Source organism: Euprymna scolopes, chromosome 37 (genome assembly GCF_053919585.1).
Source record: "Euprymna scolopes isolate OS-2025 chromosome 37, ASM5391958v1, whole genome shotgun sequence".
NCBI classification, from domain to species: Eukaryota; Metazoa; Mollusca; class Cephalopoda; order Sepiida; family Sepiolidae; genus Euprymna; species Euprymna scolopes.
The window spans coordinates 86,302,111-86,314,490 of NC_136518.1; positions in this window are offsets into that span (position 1 = coordinate 86,302,111).

Sequence of the window (12,380 nt, forward strand, 5' to 3'; positions counted from 1 at the left end):
TTTTAATTTTTTCTATAAATGAGTTCAATTTACGATAATAGAAAAAAAGAAATATTTTACGTTACACCGTCATGTGCTGTCCTTCGTGTCTGGAGACGACTTCCTGTGAACCATAATTCTCCACTTGTCACAGTCGCGACTGAGGGTCTGCCAGCTTCCAGTAGGGATCAACATGTCCTTTAGATTTCGTTTGACGGTGTCACGAAACCTGAGCTTAGGTCTGCCTATGCCTCGTACCCCATCCTCCAGTTGTGAAAACAGTATCTGTTTTGGTAGTCGGGAGTTCTCCATTCTGTTTACGTGCCTGGCTCATCTCAGTTTTTTCCGGATGAGCAGATAATACATGCTTTGGAGGTTGGCTTGTGATAGGATCTCCCTGTTGCTGACAAAGTCATACCACTTGACATTTAAAATCTGCCGGAGATGTCTCATCATATAGGTGTTGAGCTTGCGGGCTACCAGTTTGTACACTGGCCAAGTTTCTGCACCGTATAAGAGTGACGAGAGGACGATGGCACGGTACACCAAGCATTTAGTTCTGAAAGTTAGCTCTTTATTTTGGCAGACCTTCTTTTTGAGTTTTCCATATGATATGGAGGTTTTAGCCATTCTTGTAGAAATCTCCTCGTTACACCGGCAAAGGGAGATAATAAAATTTCAGCAAATCATTTCTTCTTAAAAAGATTATTATAATCTGGAGATATAGCTTAGTAGTAGAGCATTTGACTACACATCAAATGATCCCCTGTTCAAGTCTGGGTGTGCCTCAGCATTTTATTTTAATTTTGTTCTCATTAATGAGTTAAATTTACGATAAAAGAAGAGGTACTATTTAAGATCGCTGCAAATTATTTCTTTCGTTTGCATATTTTAAAACTAAACATTAATCAGAAGTGACTTTTCCAGGGCATTCAAACCCAAATATCAGCTGACATGATATTGTAAATAAACACAGACGGAATTTAATGAACGACATTCTCATTATTTTTTATAATAATTTTTTTTTGCGAATTAGTCCACTGGACAAATTATTTTTCATAATTTATAATAATCAATAGAGGATTGATTCTATAATAATTCATACACAATCTGCATCAACTAAAATATCATGTTTAAGCGTAATGTATGACTCGGCAACGTCGGCCGGCCGGCTAGTAAATAAATAAAATAAATAAAAATTAAAAGATAGACTATTTCAAGATAAAAAAAATAACCAACAATATTTGGAAGATGGCTAGAGTCTGACCCATAAAATAGCAATTATTTCCCCTTGGTCAGAAACATCACTCATCAATATGAGGACTAAATAACAAAATAAGGGGAACGGGAGTTATGAAGTTGTGGGAATTAAAATCAAAGTTCATTTTTTACTTTTTTGTTTATTTTTACTTCAGTCGAAGTTATCAAAAATCAAGGGTTACCCTTCCTGATGTTATCCCTCAACCACTTTATGAGTTGCATAAACATTTGAATATTCCATTACAGTTTTATTTTATTTTACAAACGTTGAATTAGTAAAAGAGTAAAAAATATTCTTTTCATCTCCCAAATTGACCAGTTTGATGTATAGCATATCTTGTGGTCTCATCATTTTACTTGATTCCATTACAAGAATTCATCTAGTCTGGTGGAGTATCCAACTTCCATTCCATGCTTTCATTCAGTCTTGAAAGAAAAAGGATACTCCTTAGCGGCAGTAGCGCGTGTAATTATGAGGCAAGGGTTGCGCAATCTTCAACCACACCTCTCTTGAATCGGCACTGTTTTGGTCCAGTGGCAAGGAAAAGACCAGGACGACTGGAAACAATGCTGAGATAAGCGGAGAGCACATACATCACACGAAAGTCCCAAATGGTCACCCATTTAGTACTGACCAGGTTCAACGTTGCTTAACTTCGGTGATCCAGTGGGAACCGGTGTGTCAACGTGATTATGCCGTATATCTTAGTGTTGTTACTATAGGCAACATCACTTGGCGAAGGTGCAACAATCCTCGTATAAACCAGTGTAGGATAGATAGAATCTTATTTGAGCTGTAAATGTTGTGTAGCTTGTTGTACATATCGAGGATGCGACACATAACAGAGGATGAGACGTAATTTATATAACAAGTTACACAGTGACGAGATGGGACAATTAGTTGGAGAGTTCATATTTATGATAGGAGACTGATATAGGTGTAATAGACGGTTCTTTTAAACACAAAAGGGAGATACATTATTGAAGAGGGGGACACAGACACCACCTTTAGAAGGGATTTTCTATAAAGTTCATTATTTAAGACGAAGACAAAAACACATTACCTTGCGGTTGATGACAGACTAAGACAAAGGCTTACAAACAACATGAACACATTTATTTCCAGCTGACTATGAGATTGGTCAGATATACGATGCCTGTTAGATTTCTACATTTTGTCTTCCCCCTTTCTTTCTCGCTTCTGAAAGGGATTAGGCTAACTCAGCCCTCCTCTCTCAACTCTCTTCTTTGACTTAACTCGACTCCAACTGATTTCGAACCCTAACTTAACTGAATATAATGGTTCTATATTTCTTTGTGACGTCAGAACGTGGCCAACATGTGCCTGCTTTGCCCGTGGATACTGTATCTGCTTCCAACACGTGTTCTGGCACACAAAGAACATTTCTTAATTTTCATTGTCCTATTCTACCTGGTCTGACCCAATGTTGTTGTATAGTTATTTCTACTATAATGGACAATTTTCTACATTCCTGGAATCGCATCTAAATAGCAATCTGTATTCTTTTTAACTTTTGATCACTGAGTTCGATTTTAACATACTCCTTTAATAAATATTATTCAACCCATAATTACTTTATTTCTCTAATTACAATATTACATATGACATAGACCATCTCTCCAGTTAGATAGATAGATGGATAGATCTTCAATATTAACAATTACTACGACACTATCCCATTGATTACGGTACACGCAATAACCCTTATCCCTGAGTGGCTTCCGGGCCTTAATAAATGGTAACCTCCATGTAAAAAAAAAGATATACCGTAAATAGATAGATCGACACTGTCTTGTGTTCGACCCATTACATACCACAATTGCTAATTCTCCAGATTCCTAGAATCGCATCTAAATAGCAATATGTATTCTTTTTTAACTTTTGATCACTGAGTTCGATTCTAGCATTCTCCTTCAATAAATATTATTTTCAATCCTGATTACTTAATTTCTCTAAATACCAGGAGCTGTCCCCTTCAATATGCAACACAAATACGAAATGTGATTTTGAATATTTAATCAGGGTTTACTTGTAGTGAAAGTATCCTCATGCCAAGTTAACATGACAAAACTTCGTACAGAGAGACTTTAGACACTCGAGGACAATGTCTAGTAGGCATTTAAGTTCTTTTCTATTAGTGCGCTATTGTGTGCGTTTATAGCCGTTTGCTTGCTTTTGTGTGTCTGCATGTGTGTATATGTATGAATATGCGCGTATTTCTGTCTATATGAATTAAGAAGTCATTTGTCTTCTCTGGTCGCGAAGGTCAAAGGGGATATGGGTAAATGTTGTGCTACGTTCTGTCTTGTTTATGACGTCAGACGTTCTCTCATCTTTGTATTCTTAGCTGTCGTTGCTATTTTTTTCTAAGAAATTAATGTTTCACGTCGGCTCGTAAAGTCTATCGTTTTGAACAGGAATTATTTTTTATTAGTTAAACATCTAAAGTTCACACATTTATGTGAAATTATGTTGTTTGCTATTTCAAAATGGAAAGAGAAGCTCCCCCCCCCCAAAAAAAACGAAAAAATATACCAGTACCTTATACAAGTTTGTAATGTTTAACGTTCGTTCGCATTTCATTTCCACTTACCCACACCGACACCATTTGGAAACAATTCCTTAGATAATTTGTTTTCGTTGTTTTATGGTATATCAACTACTTTTTGTGTATTTAACATTAAAAAGCCCCCACTCCTCCACGCACCTTTCAAACAATCAGTATCATTTACACTTATCGTCGAATGGAATGTAAATCTTGATAAATGGCAACTTATTGATTAAAATATGCCGTAAAACTGTCTCTAATTGTCGTAAATCTTGATAAATGGCAACTTATTGATTAAAATATGCCGTAAAACTGTCTCTAATTGTCGTAAATCTTGATAAATGGCAACTTATTGATTAAAATATGCCGTTATCTTTTATTCCTCACATTTCATGAGAGATGTTTCTGAAAAAGGGGGAAGAATTGCTGTTTTCACGATCGGAATCTATTTATCTAACAGTTATCGTTGAATAGTTTTTGACGTTGAAGTAGGTGTTCTTAGCTTCTCATACAAGTGGCTTGATATCTTGTCTGAAGTGATTACCATAATTTAATTGTTTCACAAAACGGTTTCCAATAATTTGATCTGCAAAAGATCCAATAACTCGTTCTTCATAAGAAACTTATTGTTTCATCTTCATTTGGTTTTGGCATTACAGGTGCTGCGAGTGTCACAGACTTCGGGATAAGTAACATCATGCAACGTCCCACAGTTGTTCTGCATGTAGTCCGATCGAAAGTGTCAACACCAGCCAGGTTCCATGCAATAACATCGCTTTTTCACTGTGAGACTAACCGTAGCCCTCGGCGCAAGAGGGTCCGTGTGTGCCTGGCGTGTGGGGTGGTGGCTGATCCTGTGGTCGGGGCAGCGGAAGAAAGAGTTTCAAGATGGCGCCTGCCTGCTTTTATTAGAGACGGAATCTCGCAGGATCGTGCGAGATCTCGCGGGGATGCAAATTAGCTAGGCCATCTTGAGTAATAAAAATCGGTCCATTGGAGGTGCGAGGCAGTAGGGTTCTGACGTTCGTGGCGATCAGTACAGTGACCGTTGGGTTCCGTTTCTATTCGTGCAGTCAGCTGAGCTTTGTTAGTTGCCTTCGCGCCGTGGCTGTCATTGTTTGTTGGTTTGCTGTGTGTTGCCGTGGTTCTTCAGTGAAACGCTTCGTCGCCCACGACGAGTCTCACCGTCTCCTACACAAGATACTCTTACAAGCTATTTCGGCCTCCCCACTCCGAACTTGGTTTTCTTTTCTTCAATGGCGGATAGGTTCGATCTAAAGTTGATACCGGAATTCGACGGATCCGACCCGGTACTCAGCTGGGTTGAGAAGGTCGAGTTACATTGTCAGTTGTCCGGCGTGAAAAATGTCGAGCGCGTGATTCCTCTGCGGCTGACCGGCGGGGCCTTCGCTGTATATCAGCAACTCAGCGCTGAGGAGAAGTGTGACTACTCGAGTATCAAGGCGGCGTTGTACAGGGCGTTCGCCACTGACCCCGCCACTGCATGGGAGCAGTTTGAGACGAGGTCTATACGCTTGGGCGAAACTGTGGACGTGTATCTCGCCGAACTTAAGAAGCTGACGGTGTTGTTCGGCGGTCTTCCCGAGAGGGCCCTAGCCTACAAATTCCTGTCAGGACTCCCCGCTGGAGCAAAGCAGCTCCTGCGAGCAACCTCTACCATGTCCTCACTACCGCTGAGTGACCTAGTGGACAGAGCCAGGACAATAATGAAGGATGACTCGACGGTGCAGGAACCGGTAGTCGCCGTCGCACAGGCCCCACCAAGTGGCGAAGGACCGTCTCAGGGACCCAGCCCGCAAGGTGATGTCATCTGCTACAGATGCAACGGGCGGGGCCACATGGCAAGAAATTGTAGAAGGCGGTCGACGGCTGTTCGCTGCTACCGCTGTAACAAGACTGGGCACATGGCCCGAGACTGTGCGGGAAACGGGGACGGGGACAAGGTGCCAGTGCCGACCTCTTCCCCGAACAGAAAATAAACAAGGCGCTCCCTGTCATTCAGGTCCGAGTTAATGACACGTTATGTTCAGCCCTCCTTGATTCCGGTTGCTCCCGCACCATAGTGTGTGCGGACTTCTGTCGGGCGTGGAAAAAGAAGAACGTCAGGATAACTACCATCACTGGAAAAATACGAATGTGTTGCGGCGTGGGTGTGGTACACATTCGCACAAGAACTGGGAACTCGGCCAACGTCGAAGCGCTGGTGACACGCGAAAAGCCGCTGAGTTTCGACCTGTTGCTAGGCTACGATGCCATCAAAGCCCTGGGCGGCGTGCGCATAACGCGCGCTGGCGTTGTAGAGTTTCAGGATAGGCCCCCGGTGTGCGCAGCACTAAGAGTCGACCAGCCGGACTTCAGTGCGGAATTCGACGACCAAAAGAAGGCGTGGACCGCCACTTGGAGGTGGTCAGAAGACAAGGAACCGGCCAAACTACAAAACAAAGTGGCAGAGTACCGTATGCCCGACCAGATAAGGCCTGCATACGAAAGCGAGCTCCGTGAATGGATTAAGAACGGTTGGCTGATTCCATACCCCTACGACAAACTTGGACCCCCCAAGGGCCTGATACCGCTGATGGCAGTTGCCCAACCTAACAAGTCAAAGGTGAGGCCGGTAATGGACTACCGTGAGTTGAATGCGCACGTTGATGCGTTCACAGCGGACGCCGACGTCTGTGCCAGCAAGCTGCGAGAGTGGCGCCGGCAGGGGTCCAATGTGTCCCTACTGGACTTGAGAAAAGCATACTTGCAGGTCCGGATCGGCGAGGCGATGTGGCCTTTCCAGACAGTGATGTTTTCCGGGAAGAGATACTGTCTTACGCGACTCGGATTTGGGCTAAACGTAGCACCCCAGATAATGAAGGCTATCGTCAATGCCGTGTTGTCACAAGAAGAATGGATCAGAAAGGGAACATCGGCGTATATTGACGATATATACGTGAACGAAGATATCGTGTCCTCTTCGCGCGTAAGATCCAAACTTGCCGAGTTTGGTCTAAACTGCAAGGACTCTGAGCGGCTTGAGGATGGTGCCCGCGTATTGGGCTTGAGCGTTCAAGAGGAGCGAGGGATCCTGAAGTGGAGGCGTGGAACCGCAGTTCCCGACGTACCCGACGTTTACACAAGACGTGCCGTGTTCTCCCTGTGCGGGAAACTTGTGGGGCACCTTCCAGTATGCGGATGGGTTCGTGCAGCGACAGGCGTCATAAAAAGGAGGGCAAATGCGGTCAGCAAAAGCTGGGACGATGAGATAACCGACGAACTATTGGTTCGAATGTTAAAGGAGACCGTCGCTAGTGTGAAAAAGAATGACCCCGCCACAGGGGACTGGTGCGTGCAGGGAGACGAACTAAGCGTGTGGGTGGACGCAAGTTCTCTAGCGATCGGTGTAGTTTTGGAGAAAGATGAGGCCGTAGTTGAGGATGCCTGCTGGCTGCGACCGGCAAATGATGCTGCCCATATCAACCTGGCAGAACTCGACGCTGTAATAAAGGGCATTAACCTGGCACTTCAATGGGAAGTGAAGAAACTGCGTGTGCACACTGACTCACTTTGCGTGCACCACTGGGTGTCGGACACACTCACGAGCAAGGCCAGGGCACGCACCAAGGCAGCCAGCGAAATGCTGATAAGACGGAGGCTCGAGACTGTGAAAAAACTGGTGACGGAGTACAACCTGTCCGTAGACGTAGTGCTCGTCACCTCGGACTACAACCTCGCCGACAAGCTCACTCGGGTACCACGGAGATGGTATGAGGCTATGAAGAAAGAAGCTAAGCCATTGCCTCTGTGTGCTGCCTCCGTCGAGGAGGACGAAATCAGGAAGATACATCACGACAGTGGGCACCCCGGAGTGCAACGGACCTACTACTTTGTGAAGTTGGCTAGACCATCAATACCAAAAAGCGCAGTAAGAGCAGTGGTCAGGGAGTGCCAAACGTGCCAGTCCATCGACCCCGCCCCAGCCAGATGGCGGAAAGGACAGCTGGGAGTGGACGCGACTTGGAGTCGGTTGGGTATGGATATAACCCACTACGGCAGCCAACACTTCCTCACGCTGATAGACTGCGGGCCAACGAGGTTCGCGATTTGGCGCCAATTGGCAAGGCAGGATTCCACCAGTGTCATCCACGAATTGGAATCCATATTCTACGAAAGGGGGCCGCCTGAGGAGATCCTCACAGATAACGACACGGCGTTCTGCAGCAGGGAATTTAGGCATTTTATGGACAACTGGGGGATCCGCCTTCGACACCGATGCGCGTATGTGCCGAGCGGCAACGGCATAGCGGAGCGATGCCACCGAACCGTGAAGAGGATCGCGGCCAGGAAGAAGTGTACGATCGCGGAGGCGGTTTACAGATACAACACAACGCCTAAGGACACCGTGACTGGCGGCAGTGCGCCCGCTGATGCGATTCATCACTACCACGTGCGCGTCAAGGACGTTGAAGTGTGTCTACCCGACCAACGAGAACCCCAGGGGACGTACCAAGTGGGAGACACCGTCTGGGTGAAGCCACCCGGCGGCCGGTGCACCAGCAGCTTTTGGAGGGGGCGGGTCACCGGCGTCATCAGTGAACAGGCCATACTAGTCGATGATACTCCGCGCCACGTAAGGGATGTCCGGCCCGCTCTAAGCGCTGACCAATCGGCAAGCAGTGGAAGTAGCGAGTCATCCGACGATGAGCGATGGATCCAACCCGTGCCCCACGAACCTGGTGACTCAACTGCGAGCAGTGGAAGGAGCGAGTCATCCGACGATGAGCGATGGATCCAACCTGTGCCCCATGGACCTGATGACTCAACTGCGAGCTCTAATGCTGATGCTGATGCTTCCGATGCCACTTCTGAGAGCTCCGATGAGGAAGTCCCGGCAATACCCCTCCGCAGGAGTGCTCGAATCAAACGGCCACGTCCGCCGTGTCACGTATGTGATCTGGAGACCAGGGGGGAGTGTGAGACTAACCGTAGCCCTCGGCGCAAGAGGGTCCGTGTGTGCCTGGCGTGTGGGGTGGTGGCTGATCCTGTGGTCGGGGCAGCGGAAGAAAGAGTTTCAAGATGGCGCCTGCCTGCTTTTATTAGAGACGGAATCTCGCAGGATCGTGCGAGATCTCGCGGGAATGCAAATTAGCTAGGCCATCTTGAGTAATAAAAATCGGTCCATTGGAGGTGCGAGGCAGTAGGGTTCTGACGTTCGTGGCGATCAGTACAGTGACCGTTGGGTTCCGTTTCTATTCGTGCAGTCAGCTGAGCTTTGTTAGTTGCCTTCGCGCCGTGGCTGTCATTGTTTGTTGGTTTGCTGTGTGTTGCCGTGGTTCTTCAGTGAAACGCTTCGTCGCCCACGACGAGTCTCACCGTCTCCTACACAAGATACTCTTACATTCACCTAATCGTGTCGGGTTTACCCCAGTCTATCACGCTCTTTAGTACCTTAGATATTCAGATCCGTTGTGAGATGTAAGAGGTAACACGCTGCACATGACCGAACCATCCAAGACGCAAAGCGTGCATGGTAGGCGCAATCCGGCTAATAAGAAATCTCAGATCAAGCACAATGTACTTGGTCTTTTCCGCTATGAATCGCACACACATACACACATACACGCATACACACATACACACATGCCCACATACACAAACACATGCGCAAACACATACATATACACATACACACATATACACATATATACACACATACACAAACACATACACATACACATATGCACATACACACATACAAAACATATACACATGCACATACAAATACATACACACATACCTACCATATACACACATATACACACATACATACACACATACATACTCACATACAAATACATATACACACATACACACACATCTGATCATGGCACGATCATTACGCCAAAGTTGTTTCAGATCGGCAAATTGGAAACAATCTGTTCTTTACGGCATATCAACCCGTAAGCAATTGGTTTGTCTGTTTTTCAGCATACGCTATATATTGGCAGGCAATGAAAAAAACAAAAAACAAAAACATTAGTTGCACACACGCAAATCGATTCAATGTGAAGAATTCGAGACTTTCCACCATTGCGATAAGGAATGCATTATTTGAGCCAGGACTATGTGAGTAGATATCGGCCAAAAGGTTTAACAATAGACAAAGGAACTATTAAACACTCCAAGAATGTTTTTGTAAATAAAATCGTCACAGAGAAAAGCAGTTCAGTTGGTAGAAAGAGGCTGCGTCACCATTTCTTCGCCGCCCGACATTCGACAACCACGCACCCCGCGCTTTTCGGAAACATTAAAACAGAATAATAATTTGTCACCGGAAAACTGATTTGCCAGTGTCAAATGAAATCAATATATTTTTGTAGATCAACTGTGTTGTAATTTTTATTCTACTCTCAGTGCGTGTATATATTTTGCGCCAGTTAGAAATGTTAATAGTATATAGACTGGATAAAAGCATTTTGTAACAACCGGCCGCAGCGAATACGTAACGAGTGATTTATCAAAGCTAAAAGGCACTCGAGAATTAAAGTTGATGAAATGTGTCAGTTGAATTATTAATTTTTTTACTTGGAAGTTACCACTTATCAAGGTCCGAAGGCCATTCGAGGATAAGAATTAGTAGATGTAAAATGGTAGTATTGTACTTGTTAATGGTGTAAATTGGTAAATTGAGTAGAATTTGATTATTTATGGGGACAACTCAACAAGAACTGTTTACATTGGAGTTGAAAGCTTCTATGTTGTATTCGACCGGGAAGTAGGCTAGTCGAACAGTGTTCCACAGGCGGGTAGTTCTGGGAAAGAAGCTTTGTTTATTGTATCTACTTTTAAATTTAGGCACAGATAGAGAATGGGGGAATCGTATATAGTGGTTGTAGCTTGTGGAGTATTTTTCATGAAAGTTTGGCAAAGGGGAACCATAAATTGGAGTTCAGTCAAGCACTTGCCATGAAAATAACGATAGAGCAGAAACAGGTCATCCACGTCTTTTCTGTGGAAAAGAGGTTGCAAGGAAGAGGAAAGGGCATCACCTACGAGGTTTTTGACTATCAAAGCTGAATAGAATACGCCGAGTAGCTCCTGCCTATATGTGGCAACAGTATTCCATTGTATAGCGCACCTGGCTTTTATACAGATAGAGGATTGCATCGGCAGAGAGATACCTTCTGGAGCGGTAGAGTGATCCAACCAATTTTCCAGCGATATTGGCAACAGATTTGATGCATGTGTTCCATTTCAGATCAGGAGTGAAGCTCAGTCTCAGAAGCTTGTTAAGACATGGAAATATTATGAGAAGATTGAAAACGATATGAATCGAATACATTTGTTGATTTAAAGACGACCATAGTTCAGCTTTAAGGGAAGCACTCCTGTTGTGGCGTGTTTCACATACGGAAATTATTAGGAAAGAAACTCTGTTTATGGAAATCCCTTTTAGTGTTAAGACATCATCATCACACAGTTGAAGATGACTAGTCAGGGTCTCTGTTCTTTATCCTACGGTATTGTAGCATTCTACCCTTAGCGTGGAAAGTTTCCCCACAAGTAGTGCATGGGTAGTTAACAAGGTTCGCCTGTGGTATTGCTTTTCTTCAGACCTGGCCTTTATTTTTGCCTCTATTTCTGCTTTTCTTTGGTGAAGGCTACTGCGCCAGTAACTTCGGCCTGTGACTAGTTCTTCCCAATTTTTCGTGTTCATTTTCATTGTCTTTTAGTGGCGCTTTATCAAATCCTTGTAGCAGAGTTTCTGCCCGTCAATCTTTCTGTACTCATTTTCTAATTCTCCATAAAATAGGATTTTTGGAATGTGATTGTTTTCCATTCTGGCCACATGTCCAGTCCATCTCAGTTGTGTAGTGGCGAGACCGACTTCTATGCTGTCCATATTGGCTCTGTTGAGTACTTAAACATTTGGTGGTCCTGGACATGACCTTAAATATATCCGATGGTGAGGCCCCAGCTTGCGGGCTTTGGGGAGTGTAGAGCCACCTTTTAATTGCTATTGCTCCTAGGTCCACTCTGACCCGGACTGGTAATACCTGTTAGGGTCCTAACTATGGGTTAAATAGAAACCGACTTAAAAAACAAACAAATATACTCTATTAAAAAATTGTTCTTCGAAATCACTGGATTCGGCATTAAATAACCTGAAAAGGGTTGATATGCCGTAAAACAAAAACAAACAACCATCAACATTTGGTATAAGATCGTTCCATTTAATTTTCTCTCCATAATCTCAAAGCGTAACTAGGCACTCAAATTAAAACTCAGTAACCCAAGTGCAGCTAGCCTTGAAAAATTAAAGAACGCGAGGGCAAAGCTCCAAAGTTTATGGTTCGATGAAGAAGAAAGGAATGGTTTCTGTAGTTGTGGTAGTTAGGCGAGTTCTTGCTGTGAATGTCTTAGAAGGGAAAACTGAAGATTGAAGCTCAACCGGCACCTTCAATTGGAAATAGCCACAGTGTAGAGAAAGATTAGCAATATATATTGAGGTGAGGAACTATTGTAAACAGTTGAATGTAGACGATAACTCGAACTTGCTATTTT